This window comes from Pocillopora verrucosa, chromosome 1 (genome assembly GCF_036669915.1).
Source record: "Pocillopora verrucosa isolate sample1 chromosome 1, ASM3666991v2, whole genome shotgun sequence".
In the NCBI taxonomy this organism is placed as follows: Eukaryota; Metazoa; Cnidaria; class Anthozoa; order Scleractinia; family Pocilloporidae; genus Pocillopora; species Pocillopora verrucosa.
The window spans coordinates 3981938-3997102 of NC_089312.1; the positions used below are offsets into that span (position 1 = coordinate 3981938).

Genomic DNA, 15165 nt, shown 5'->3' on the forward strand with positions numbered 1-15165 from the left:
CCCGCTGCGACGTGGGACTGTGATTGGCTAATTTGGCGGTTTATCTTCCTCCAGCGCTTCCCGAAATATGCTATGTTCCAAATTCTCCCCCGTTTTATCGCCAATTGTTTCATAATCATTTGCTTTCCTTTTAATTGTTTTTAAGGGTGCTAATGCATGATTAACATTGACTCTTTTCTCCTTTCGAAGTGCGTCAGTCCCATTTAAAGCCATTCCATTTGAATAGAAATCGTTTTTCTCAAAATATTTACCCGCGAACCAGAGAAAATTACAACACAAAGAAAACCGGTCTAAGCACTTTTCGTCCTTATTCATTAGGGTAAGTTAAAGATATCTTTAACTATTTCCCCTATGATTTTCTTGCCCACTTCTTGTACGTCAATATTTTAGAAGGGAGAATTTTCCATTCTTCTAAGGAAAGTTCTTTCTTTGCCGATAGCTTTTAAGAGATTGTTGCGCCGCATCGGCGGGCAGATGAAATACTTTTCGATAGTTTTCAACGCAAAATTTGAACAAGAAAGTTCAAACCACCGTAACTAAGTTTTTAACAAGCTGTTGAACAAGTGATCATGCCAATACCGGCTCTCTAGGTTACAAAACGGTTCTTCCTCAGTCCTCATGAACTTTCTTGGTGATGCACCTCCTCCCGCGGCACTCCAGCGAAATGCCTCTTGCTGATTGTTATTCAATTTTTGGCTTTCACAGTTTTCAACCAACACTACAAGCAATTGTGATGGGTTAATTTACACGCACTATTTTCTCCCGCACGACCTACAAACACTTCTAAGTTGACTTAATTCCAAATCCTTACGGTAGTATTTTTATCAACTCATCGTTCTTAATCGTTCTGTTTTAATTTGAGATGTATTCTGAGGTGGCAAACGAATGATCCAAACGATTTCGAAATGACTTGTATTTGTGATGAGGTTCGTTACTCCTCTGAAGGTACCCTTGTTCCGATCGTAACAAATTATGATATTTTTTTTTAAACGACATTGCATCGAATGATGTTAATTACGTAAGCTTTTCGAAACTCGCTACGCTACAGGAACAATTTGTTTTTTTTGTTGTTTTGCCGGAACCAGCTGATTTCGCAACATCCTTCATCAACCTTGACAAAAATAAGATGTTACGTAACTGTGAGGCCTGTTGCATTTCATGAAGTATCAACAGACAGATTCGTTATTTTACTCGATTGTATCGAAAGCTGCTTAGGAAGCGCTTTCAAGCGATACTTTCGCCGATTTCTTAACACGATTGTACTTTCATTCCTTATCTGAAATCTACAAGACCACTCTAGAAGCGCCACCTACACCTGCCGCTTTAACTCTGGAAGATGAAAGTGCCTTGGGTATTAAAAAGATTGCTCCGGAGTTTGACACAGATTCGGTCAAAAGCTTCTTGCTTCCGACCGTGACTTCTGTGGCTCGACGAATAGCAAGAATGCTTCCTTATGCGTCTTTTAATTTATATGGGAGGGCGTCTACAGGTTTGGATAATATTCTGGTCGCGTTGTCGGTTGTCTTCAGCAAGTCTCCGCCCCATAGCGAAGGCGAATCGACCTTCTTTATCGTGAACATGGCTATGAGCGATTTTATTGATCACACTGGTGTACATGCCGAGAGTGATTGGCATTCGACTTAAGAGGCTACTAATGGCTTTCCGAAGGCATAGCTGGGTTAGGTGTTTTTGTAAACTGCGTTGTACTTCATCTCATGAGACAGCTGTCAGTGTGACAATATTTTCTGCAATCTGTATCAGCGGTGAACGGTTTTTCCTAGCTGTTGTACGTCCATTAAAGACTTTGGCCAACGGCAACTAAAGCGGCGCGCTACTTAATCGCTCTTACATGGATGATATCCTCGCTTCTTAAGGATTCCAATCTTGATCGCAAACAAAATTGTGAACACTGTGGCAAAGTATACTGCAGCCTCTCTCTGGATGAATTGTTTTGGCCAGGTTCCTCAGTATTATACCACAAATTTCAACTTGATTGTCAATGTATGCCACGCCCCATAGGGAGTCATGATCGCTCTGTATTCAGCAACGATCTTTTCTTTAAAGAACAGAAGTCGTCCCCCTGGAAATAGAGTTACAACCGAGAACAACACAGCTACGGAGATGAACAGAAAAGTGTCCCGAATGGTGCTCGGTAGTTACAACTGCTTGGTGTCATTCGTTGCTGGATTTTATACTTTTATTATTGCCGTTTTGATGTCGTATGACGTGAAAGTCTCATGCCATATCTGTATCTTAGACTTCTTTTCCGGCCCACTCCAACTGCGCCGCTGGACGCCCTGTGCTTTATGCGCTGTTTTGTGAAAATTATCAGCGGGAGTTTACGGAAACGTGTTTTGGGCATGTCTTTGCCTGCGGCGCCCAAGGCGACGAGCAAGAACTAGCGAACAGTTTGTGGAATCAACGAGATGGCATGGACTGTAGAAACAATTAACGGAATGTCAACTATAAATTTTCTCAGTTGCCTACTCATTTCACTCATTTACTCATTAACAAAACAACTATAGAGCAAATGATCAGGTGTTATTTATGAAACTGGTGCAAATTAAAGTGGGTTCCTTTTTCGGGGGGAAGAAATCCGAGAACAAGTAATAATCTGAAATACATCAATGTGTAATTTGTAATTGACCGTCTTTAACTTTGCTATGGATTGTTTCGACATAAAACTCGCCCTAATTTTCCTAACTAATCAGACGCCTCATTTGATTGTTTTTGGCACAAAACAGGATCAAGCCCTCAGTGATATCCACCTTTTTTTTACCGTATAACAGTATTTCAGCGTTGACTAGCTATCATCAGGTGACTAAATTGTTTGTGGTTATTATAAACTTGTCCATTTTGCTAATATTTTGATTTTTCACATCGGGCTTTCCAAAGGAAACGCCCCAAGTGAAATTTCCAGGGCCCTTTTTTTTTTTCCTCTGGTTTATAATTCATCTTGAGAACTACTTTGGTAGGATGCGTCCTAAAACTGACAATTTGTCCGTTATGAGCCAGTCTCACTGTTGTGACCTTCTCCTTATTTTTCCGGTTCTGACCCCCGAATTTCAAATCAAAAGTTGCAACCCATCGATTCCCGATCTTTCAATTGTGTCCAACTAAGTTTCACTTTGGCCATTTGAAAGAGAGATATATCGCTCGTGGATCGATATACGTTGACGTCGAAGGCGGAGAGTGCCACACGTTTTATATTACAGTTTCATTTTAATCATTATTTAGTCACCTGTTTTGTTTATTTATTTATGTATTGTTTTTGTAGGAGGGGGAGGGGTCCCCGGAGTATTCGGTTTGTCACGATAAATTTATCTGACCCCCCCCCCCCACTTCCCCCCTCATTGGAAGTTAAATGGAAGTCCATTTCTGTAGTCTCCCCCCTTTAAACTCTGTTGGCGACGACTGATCCCCTCAGCTCCCCCTGAAAACTTTGTGACCCTCGTAAAATCCTGCGCCCTCCCCCCCCTCCCCGGCTATAAATAATGACCATTCCCTAAAGTGAAGAAAGGAGAGATGATTTGTTACATTCCAACTTCCGCCGATCACAACAAACACATAACGAGCGCCACGCACCCCACCCACGCCCTCCCTTTTGTTCGTTTCCCCCTCCAGCAGCTGGAAAATGCGCTCGTAGGCCGGAAAGCGCTCTATGCGTTAAGAGCTCCTTCGTTTTTTCTCTGGCTTATCTGCATTTAGGTAGGGTCAAAATTAAACGAAATCGGGTTTGTCACATGAATGATAACCATTCATCTCGACATGAGATGTGCAAGATCGCAGAGAGCTGTTGTCTTTCAAGGAACTTTTCCCTCGCAATGAGCTTCCTCTGGTTGATCTACGCGAGGTCCTCTCGCTATAAATCGATCTCTCCCAGACCATTTCCTGTCTCCGAATACCCGGGACAATATAGAAACAAGAAAACGCAAGGATTTTCTTAAAAGCTGAACGGAATCCTTGTTAATACAGGCAGAGATGATTGGGTTTAACACGCTGTTGACATAATGCAACCACTTAGCTGCCAGAACCGCCTCTTCAGGGATTGGTGAGCATCTTTTGCACAAAGCATACACGAGGTTTAAGACGAAGAATGGGCCCAACAAATGACGAAAGCGCCAATAACTGCTCCAACTGTTTTGGCCGCTTTGAGTTCTTTGGAGAGAAGAACTCTCTTTGGGCTGCCATGGACTGTTAGAATTATCTTTTTGATCTGATGATGCGCGGCTCTGTAGATTTGCATGTAACATGAGCATAATGACCAGAGAATAAAGAAACAAGAAACACTGACGGCAATTTCATAGGAAGGTGGGGGAACGGACCAAAGGATGATTTTAATACCGCCATGAATGATTGAAAACGACCATATACCAAAAATGGCAATGACAGCCTTGCGGGTTGTCATTTCTGTCGTGGTAAGTGAGTGGTGTGGTAATGAATACATAACGTTCCATGCTTATGAAACAAAGATGGATAATTGATGCAACACCAAAAAGTATGTCGACACAGCTCCAAACCTATGACAAAGTGACGAAAAAAAAAATCAGTTATGTAAATGTTGCAAATACTGAATCAATATCAGTATCTAAGCACTTACCCCCCCCTAATCCAACATTGACCCCCATCGTCATCAAATCATTTCCAGGTTTGAAAACATTACTGAACCACAAGCCCCAAGCTCCAGCGTGAGGTGATCATCTTGAACAATAACAGTCATGGTGGAATTATAAGAGTTTGTCTGAATAAAAATACCTCACCTTACTTCCACAGCGTATCGCTTGTTATCTGACCACTTTCTTTGATAAAAAGAACCGTTTTAGCGAGTTGTCCATTTCGAGGTTTTCAACGGGCTTTTCTTAAGTAAGTTGAAAACCTCGAAAAAATGGGTTCTTTTCATCAAGTAAACGGTCGGATAACAAGTGATACGCTGTGGAAGTAAGGTTAGTTATTTTCATTGATAATTTGACGTATTGTTTTATTCCTTAGAGCGGTCTTAAATATTCTCATACTAACTCTTATAAATTCTGTTATTGTGCAAGATGATCATCTCACAGCTGGAGCTTGGGCCGCCTGTGCTGTAACTCGTCAAAAGTGAGGGGGGGGAGAGCATTTTTAAAGACATCGCTATAATCATTTTAAGGCCTTATCTTCATAGCTAAAAAAAAAAAAAAAAAAAAAAAAAAAAAAAAAAAAAAAAACTCGACAAAAAAATTTCGTTCGGGAACTGATAAGGCGAGCATTAAAAAATTGGAAAAGCTACATGTTAATATTAAAGAATAAGAAAAGAAAAATAAAATAGTCAAACTTACCTGTTCAACCCATATATCAAACTTCCATTCTGGTCCTGTGATGATGTACGCGCCCCAGACGGGCATCGAAATCCCTGCCACCAAAATGTCTGCCACAGCAAGTGACACGATGAAATAATTGGTCATATTGCGAAGGTTTTGAAACACACGAAAGGCAATAACGACCAGAATATTTCCAAACAGCGCCAATAAGATGATAATAATGAGAAATGTGATGGAATGAGAATTGTTTTCCCGGTCGAATTTCTCCTCAACGTTGGTGTCATTGTTATTCAGCTTTGGAGTGGGCTTGTCATAGCCAGCTGAAAAATTGAAACACAGCACGTGGAAGCTTTAGGACCGCTTATTATTTATCTCTTGGAGGAGACGAGGGCAGCAGAGGATTTTGGGGAAATCAGATGGTATTTAGGGGAGAGGATTCATAACAACATAATAAACTTTTAAAACTATAAACTTCCCCATAAATCTTATGGTGACCCAACCAAAATCCTCTGGCGGATAAATTTGGAAAAGGCGTTTTCGTACTGAATGGAAAACAACAGTTTTGTGTCGACTTTGGAGGGCGATTTAGTGAAATGCATTTGTCCACATTTCGTGGCGTTGATTCAAAAACACAACAACATCGGCGGTTGAAACGCTCGAGTGCATTTTCGTGCGTGTGCTTTACATATAATAATGTTCTAATTGTCCTACCAATGGGAGAAAGAAGAAAAGGAAGAAAAAAATAAAGAAATAAAGGAAAAAGAAAATCAGTGTTTTTGAAAGCTGCCCTTTTGGCACACATCTGGTCGAGGGTAGCGTCAAAGGTCGGCCTTACCCTAGATATAAAGTCCCGCAGCTTAGTGTTGTAAGAGCCTCTGTGCTCATAACACAGTTCGCGTTCCAGGGGCCCGTTTCTCGGAGGTCACGGTAACTAAATGGACCCGGAGCTTTATTTGAAATAAAAATGTTAGGAATAGAGAAGCCAGTTCTGATATCCCAACCAGTTTATTATATATTTTTTAGTTGATAGTTTTATCATGTAATATTAATTTTTTTTTAAACCCCCATCTTGGGTGAAACAGCCTTAATTACGATAATTTACCGGGACCTTCGAGAAACAGGCCTCAGCTAACATGAATACAAATAACAGATATTCCATATACAGGAAATACCGTTTTTCTTAATCACCCGTCTCGAACTACTTCCCACAAGGGTAACTGATTAATAATAATTGTAACGCAATTCCGATTTATGAAAGGCACATGACTTGTTGGTCGTCTGTACAACAACACGTTAATTATACGATTTCAAAAGACTGACAGGAATGAAGAGTCCCTATCGGATTTAATACCGGAGTAAAGATTGAAAAGAGGTATTTTATCTATTTCTTAAAAGCAGTTTTTTGTAAAGATTTCTTCTTGCATTTGATTCAAATCGTAAATTGAACATCGCTTTCGACGTATCATCATGCGCGTTCAGCTTTTTTGCACAGTGACACGAAAATGCCGATTTTCAAATCTTTGTAGGTTTTATCCTCAGTTCGACGTTGGCGAGGGATTTCCCGGCTTTTTAAACACTATAAGGTAAAAAATTAAGAAAAAAAAAAGCCAGGGATACACACGACGTGTACCTCTGCAGGATAAGTCTCAGTTTAGTGGGCTGTGTTTGTGGTCAGTATAAATAAGAACATTTGTCTGTAAGAGACACAAATGGTACTAATAATGGCACATATGGCATTATAATGCAGACGAACACAATCTCGATGTTAAAATTGAAAGCTATTTACACGATAATAGAATTGGTCTGAAAGATTTTGTGTGGCGAATGTTGGAATAACTACATTTGAAAAGAATCGATCATGCAGCGAAGATCAGGAACCTTTGTTGGATAAGACCAGAGTCAAATATTTGATTAACTAAGATCAAACGCGGTTGGAGAAGGGGCGAAGTAAATCTTTAGAAATACGCCAACTAATCCTTGATTTTCAAAACTCGAGTTTCTTCCTCAGAATTGAAGCTACTCATGTAAGCTTTTCGCAAGTAAAATGACTTGGTATTTCCACAATTCTGTCTCAATCTGAGCTCGGAAAACATGAATTTAGCTGGAAACTGTGCTGGCTTCTGTGTTGATCGATCAGAGACATTAACAAAAAGAGAACTGAACCTGATTAATTTTGCATCTCAGTGTTAATATTTAAACGAAAAGTGGATTTCTCGATGTCACGACCTCAATATAATTAAGTGAAATCGATGACTCTTGGTGAGTTTTTTCTCAAATTTGTCTGTCTTGTGAGACATGGATTGGAAGTAAAGAAAAACGACCTTATAAACATTAAAAAGAAAAGTGAAAGTGACAATGGAAGGTGAAGAAATGATAAGAAAACTTTCCAAATCCATATGAGAACCGAAGAAAATAAACATAACTTTTTGTTTGGCAGCAATATTGAAGCGGAATTTGAAAAGATTCCCAATATTTCTTTTATTGTATTTTTAATAGCAATAGGCAATATAAATATATATAAGTGCGCTCGGCTCATTTTATTGCGTCGATAAGTTTCATTGCAGGGAGATAAAAAGAAACCGACCCGGCCTGTATTGAATTATTGTTGGAAACAAAATTTATGCGGACAACTGAGATTGTAAAAACTGTCAACATCATAGAAAAGCTCCTGAATCGGAAAGTTAGAGTTTAGAGTATTTCGCGAATGGATTTCTCTTCTTTGAAGCGACAGATACCGGTAAATTGGAAAAAAAACGTGCTCTGAAAGCTTACCACAACACAACAGCTGTCCTTCCAAGCTGACAGAATACGGATCACACTCTTTGACAAGCGTCGAAAAGTAACGAAGGTAAGTAGGTGTTCATTACCTTCATAAAATGAAAATGAATTTTCTTGTAATCTCGATTATCCGGCTCGTCCGTAGAACAAGTGTCTTATTTCCTCCTTGGCTAGGAATGATAACTAAACGATGTCTAATGCTGTAGGGTCCCAAGAATCACAGTAAGTGCTTTATATAGTGTAAGAACCTTGCATTGGGCGTAATTTCCACCAATCAGAGCACAGTATTTGTCATCATGGTCTGCAAGTGATAAGGCTCGCAAATACATTTTTTTGAGAACTGCAATTCATCCAAAATACTACGAAAATAGTGACAGTGTTTCTCAACTGATTTCTTATTCATGTCTAAGGTTGTTAGACACAATTGGGTGAAAAATTATTTCAATCCGAGAAAGATTCCGCATCTTAATTAAATTATTAAAATTTGGGTTGTAACTCAGCAGTTATCCGGAAACTGGAGAAATCTATTTAAAATAAAGATTCCATTTATGTTGGAGAACACTAACGAAATAATCATGACTTATTCTTGAGATTGCATTGTTAGGGAGCATTGCTATTCTTAGCATGTAAAATGATCAAGTTCCTAATGTTGTTTTCTGCGCCAATTTAAGTTAAACGACGTAAGATGCACACGATGCTTTTAACAACCTTCATAAATGATCTATTGTCATGTTCGTATTTAATTATTAAGCGCACAAAACAATTTTCAAAGTAAACTATTGGCTTATTCCTTAATTTTGCCAAAGCTTTCTAAATCGACATCGCTTTTATGAAGTGGCGAAGGAAAACCCCTGAACTTGATAAACTGCTCCTTAAGTAGTGGTTGCGAGTTATTTCTTGAAAGCTGCTTGAACATAAGCTTTCTAAATGTAAAATTTTTGATGTGGAAATTCTGTTATCGTTAAGTTTCCTATAATGGTTAAAAGCTGTAAATGTGCTCTCATTCTGAAGCGCTGCCCCGTTTTATTTTCATGTCTGGTGCTAAATTAACTAAGGCCATTCGATATAAATTTTTCTGATATCATTTTTATAGAAGCTTACTGCACTCATTCAAAAAGCTTTAAAATGTAGAAATTAATTTAAGTTAATGTTGCGAATTCATAAATTTTTGTAATTTTTATTCACTGCTGGAAACTTCTTATGACACACTAACACGAAAAGAGTGGCAAGGCCCCTTTGTGGAGTTTGACTACCTTTTTCGTCGTTTTTTCTATTGCTTTACGATATTTTTCTGTCGTCTTGTTTATGCTGATTTACTCTCTTTTTTCACGGAAGAACTTTATTTCCGCACAGTATGACACGATGTTCTCTGGGAGTCACCTGCTGAGTGATTAGTCAACTTTTTAGGTTTAAGACCGATGCCTAGATCTGCCTATTTTTGAAAAGTTTAGAGAAGATTCGTCAGACATTTTTGTGCGTAGAAATTTTTCATAGATTGATTCTCACGATACATGACGATTAGAACACGAGAAGTCCCTGCTTTTCGGCGAATTCTGCGCGGGTAAAAAAAAAAGTCACGCGCGGTGCGCTAACATAACTTATTAAATTTGCTTTTGTCATATGTAGGATACACGCAAACTTTCAATTTTAACCCGTGTTCGGTTCTGGGCTAGTGGAAAGAAACGAAAATGGATGCATAGCGACTTGTAAAACTTGCTCTCAAACTGTTTTCGCTTTGATTGAAAGAAAAACGTGACCAATCTGTGCGTTTTATCATGCAATAAAGATTTAATTATTTAATTCAGGGAAGATCGTTTTCTCACCACTCCTAATCGTCTTAGGCTCGCGTGACAATCTCCTTATGCGTGATTACCTGCGTTTAACACAAACCATAAAGGACGTAGACAAGAAATATTCGATAATCGGGTTGTTCAAAAAGGAACCCGTTTAACATTTAAGAGTCATTTGTATCTACAAATGTCTGAGCAAAACTAAATTTCAGGGTTTTACGATTGCCTCGATTCTCTACTCTAGCCTTAAGACTCGATGAAATTAGGTGTTTTTTAGCGATGCATGTATGGACACTCGCCATTTTGTTTATCAATGAGATGTTTGACATTTTGACATTTCACTGGTTCAATTTTGTCAAAGCGCCCATGAATTTTATCATTTTTTTAAAACGAATATGATGTCTCATTTAAGGGCATATGTGCCTTCATTGATATTTCCCAAACCAAAAGTTATTTCGTTGAAAGTTCCTCTTTACCTGTGGTTAAGCCCAGTGTGAGCTTAAACGAAATAAAATTTAAGTCTAAAGCTTTAACAATTTTGGGTTCATCTTTCTTGCTCTTGAAAGCCAAATACAGGCGATTGTGTTCATTTTGCTTTAAATTGTTGAATAAAGCTGTAAAGTTTGCAAAAACCTTTACCTCATGTGGTAAACTTTTATACTGAATGCATGAGTAATATTCCACGGAAAGCCACAGAGTATCTTAGGAATAATTTTTTCTTCGTATCCAATCCTTAAGTATGAAATTATGATAAAACAAACCAACTATCTTTACATTTGCTTGATAAATTTCCATAAATTATTACCATATGTGCTTGTTGGCTGAGAAAAGCTTGATAACATAAAGCTGTACCAGACAACGTGCGTTCATTTTATTGCTTTCTTGACATTCTACCTTCAATACCTGACGGCCTCAGGGTACAATCTTCATTTAAAAAACTGCGAGTTTTTCCTTTCTGATGAAATAAGATACATAATCATCGACATCATCCGTAATATTTCGAAATACTGCCACACGCAGGTTTTATTTTGCAGATATCTAGACGTTAAGGCTATATTTATAGTGTTTTCATATGTAAACACATTTCTTTAATTTTCCTGTTTGATTTTACGCTTAAAATGGGAGAAAAGTAACATGAAAAAAAAAAAAACCGAGCCGTCTATGAAAAAGAACTTCTGCGAAGAGCAAAACCTTTGACAAAAGGCGTTTTCAAATTCATCGTGACATACATGTTTTTCTTCTCTTAAAAATCGATATTTGTAAAAATCATTCACAATCAAAATAAGACGAATGTCAGCAATAAATACATTTGTTTTCATCCGTTCTTATAGGAAGTCAAATTTTTCCTAGTTCAGGAGCATTCGTAACTTGAATTGAAATTATAGTTTAAGACTCAATTTTTAAAATTTTCGCTACTTTATCCTCCATCTTTAGACTAAAAAGGTTTTCTGGCTTTGTCAGAATACGAAACCTTCTTTTTTACAGATGTAGAGACAAATTTTAAAGGTTTTTTCCGGCAACTGAATGCGCGTTTTCAAAATACATTTTAATAGCTTTTTTTTATTTCGTTTCAGTATGTAGTCAACAATTTCACCACAACGAGGAATATTCCCGAAAAAGGTGCAGATACACCTGTAGTAAATACGGAATTTATTTCACCAATGAGGAAGTTAGTGCACGGTTGAAACATTTCCAAGGTTTTTGAGCGTATTGGTTTCCAGGCTATTTCACTATTTTGCTTTTGAAAATCGCAAAGTCTACAAAACATCACGTTTGAAAGTTATGCTAACAGTAGAAGTGATCCATCTTCCTCATTGTATTTTGAAAAAAACCGTAGCTGCTAAAAAGGATAGTCTCCAAAACGGAAATCCGGATAGTATCCTGAAAGACTGCGCTAATTGGGGAAATTGTATTCGATGGCTTACGTTTACACATGTTTTTATTTTATGATCCATTGGCTGAAATACTGAAATGCGTCATTTAGCAGAAAAAGAGAAAACAATATAAAAAACATGTTTACGAGATGGACTCCAACCGAAGATGGAAAAATAAACTTTACTTTCGGCACGCGTTTTTTGATTTTGTTTTAGAGTTAGGATAAACTTATCTTTGGATGTCAACACAAATATGAAATACTCTTATGAATTCAACAAGTATTTGTTGACGTATTAGTAAAGTTTTATGCCGCACAAAGAGCCGCGAACAAAACATTATTTTGCCACATCTGCATATATTAAAAAATCTACTTTAATACGAGTGAGTGTAATAAAGCGTCAAGATAATTCAATTTATCTTAAAAAATCATTCAATATTTTTTTGCCTCAAAAACTTTTTAGGTGTAAAATACTGGAAACTTAAAAAAAAGTACTGATAACATATTCTTTAACGCCAGAAAATTGAATGAAAAAGCTAAATAGCTAGACAAAATGGCTTACTTAAGAAATTCAAACACCACTGAGTATATATCAATTTTCCGCACGTGAGATCGTCCGGTGAAGTGTCTTAAAATGATTACGCTTCTTTGTGCAGTCAAAGATAAAAGCCTGAGATGCGTACGGTATTTTTACTTACTTTTGTACTCTCGGTTTTGTCAGCAAAGATACTTTTTAGCCCGATAAGAATTCAATAATTGACTCATGCGGTCTGGTTCGTTAGGCCCAGACAATCGTCTTTGCGACGAGACGGAATTAATTTTGAATTCAAAAGCACGGGAGACAAACTTGAAACTCAAACTGAATTCCTTTGCGACAGAATAGATGCGTGGTGTTTTTCCATTGCAAGTCCATTATTTAGGCATTGGGAGGTAAATTTTTTGGTCACAGAATTTCAGCGATCAGATCAAGAAACTTTTGTTCAAATCCTCATTGCTATTAGTGATAGTCTTTGGTTGAGATTTTGAACGCGGCGACTGCCTCACCGCTTAGGTTTAGGGTTTGCGTATAAAACAGCGAAGTTGATATGTTTTGGTTCGCTTGGATGTAACGCCCTTCATGTGTGAAATTTTGTATCAAGTTCTCGACCATAATCCCCTACTTTAGAGTTTGTAGTGTGTTATTTTTTACCTTAAGGTTGGCTTGTCAGTTCTCATATATCGTCACCAACATCTATCAGTGCCTGAGATAGCACTTATACTCCACAACCGTGCTTTTATATTCAAACAAAAAGAAAAACACACAAAAACTTGTTTTGTTCAGCTTAGCCAATCCCTGGTAAGCAGAAAAGCTTGTTTCCATGACAACCGCCAGCGGGTTCCGGCAAGAGGCCGTTCATTACTCATAACACAACGATAATGCTGTGGCAATTTCCTGCTATTGAGTTACTCTTTATCGATTTCTTGTGTGATGAAAATCATATTCAACCCTGCAATTAATAAGCAGTTCTGTTTCACTCTGATAAATCTTAGAAATCCTCAAATTATAAAAATAGCAATCATAATACCGTAAACATTTTAGGAATATCATTGCCCTTTGTATTCAACCATCTTCACCTCGATCATCACCCTGAAGGGATATTGTAAATATTTATTGATTGACTTTAGAAACGTGACAGTTTTGCATACGTTCAAACACAACTTGTTTTTTATGACAGCATCAGCGACGAATCTTGGAGAGGTGACTCTCTAACCCAACGAATGTTTAATCAAATCAAAACAAAGTCGTTAAAGTACTTTTAACTTCCTTAATGCGAAAGAGGAACGGAAAGTCTTTTGGATGTTTTAGTTTTCTTTTCTGGAGACTTTGTGAAAAATCCACAATTTTTAATTTTGTAAACAGCTCAGTGACATGACTGTTACCTCGGAGGTAAAAAAAAAAAGGGAAAAATGAAAAACAACTTAAAGGAATGGTCATTGTTTATCACCAGGAAGGTAGTCGGAAGATTTTGGTTATGTTGCAATGAAATAGACCTGCCACCCCCCCTAGGCTCTGTATTATTCTGATGCCCCCCCCCCCTTACTGACAGTCAATTTTTATGTACTCCCTTGATGCTCTGTTAGCAACGACTAATCCCCCCCCCACGTTGCCTCTAAACACTATGTGACCCCCCGGCGGGAGATAGATAATGACTGTTCCTTATCACAGCCACGATAGTGGATATTTGAATGTGCCAAGTTTACTCCATTTATAGAAAAAAATTTCACCATATTTCATTGTTGATTACGACCATTGTTTACATTTGTAAGCGGAGAGAACGTGTTCACAAAGCACTCCTCTCTGACGTGTTTGAAAACTGATGCCATTCTTCATAATTCACAAAACATATTTTTTTGATTATTGATGGGAGAAGGAAGTTGCTATGGTTCCCCATCAATAACAGGTTCCTGTAAAAAGGAGAGGATAAATGTTCTTTTTATAGGCACTTGATGTCAAAATAAACAAACCTGTTCACAAGTTTCCTAACAGCAAAATCCTGTTACAAAAATTAATTTTTAATTGCACACCAAGGGCTCCTGGCTTGTTAATTTCGTAATACTAGTATAAATTGAATAATTTTCGCTTTGATATGAAGCAGTACTTCGTATTCATCCGCTTTTTGTGCGAGACATTTTCTGGTTTTTAAGTAGAGAGGCGGCCAGTGCTTTTTTTTACGCAGAGATTCTTTTGATAGTTGGATCGATCCTTGAAAATCCTCCAGTCTTCAGTGGAACGCTTCCCCAATTTCAAGCTTTTCTGAACACCCAGAAAAAGAAATCGTTAGAAATGATATTCATGGCTGAGTTAAATGGTTTTTTACCAGTGGTTGAGATTGCAAGTGACGAAGGAAAAAAAAAATATAAAAAAGGTCTGCAAAATCCATGCTTCGATAAGCGTATAATCTTGTCCTTCACGCTACTATCAGCTGAGCTACCATAATTGTTTTATTGGGAGCAAAGATTTTGTAATGTTCAAACAACGGCTACCACTTTGAAACACTTATATCTAGTCCGAGCAAACAACTTTTCTCATGTCTAAAATGTATCAATTTGCGGAGTAGTCTTGTAGCTGAGGGTTAACTGTATGCTGCATGTCGTTACCACCGATGTAACTGACGTTAACATACACTCCCCCGTTACTATTGCGGGAATTCTTTGCCTGTGATTCAGGGTTCAACTCAAGCCTTAACATCCATAGTGATATAAACTCTATGCGCTGGTTATTTACTCGAGGTATAACCCAAGCCACGGTTTTACGCAATCAGTGGGCCTCAGACTTTATTTTTCTCAATAAACTTTCTCTTCTCTTTATAGCTTTCGGTCCTCTTACCACTGTTCATAAAAACAGATTTTCAGATGAAAGGTTCAGCTAGATTGAGGAGTGTTTAGGACG

At 37.8% G+C, this 15165-nt stretch overlaps 1 protein-coding gene and 2 pseudogenes across 1 annotated transcript in view; 1 reads left to right on the top strand and 2 right to left on the bottom strand.

Moving 5' to 3' along the window:
• LOC131800153 (beta-1 adrenergic receptor-like) overlaps positions 1-12973 on the bottom strand; it is a 25601-nt gene extending 12628 nt beyond the window's left edge. Inside the window, exon 1 of the mRNA XM_059117829.2 lies at positions 12925-12973. The gene's annotated coding sequence lies outside the window, so the exon portion shown is untranslated. The remainder of the gene's footprint in view (positions 1-12924) is intronic.
• Positions 906-2469, top strand: LOC136277971 (RYamide receptor-like; annotated as a pseudogene).
• On the bottom strand, positions 3721-14964 carry LOC136277974 (D(1) dopamine receptor-like; annotated as a pseudogene).
• Positions 14965-15165: the final 201 nt, after the last annotated feature.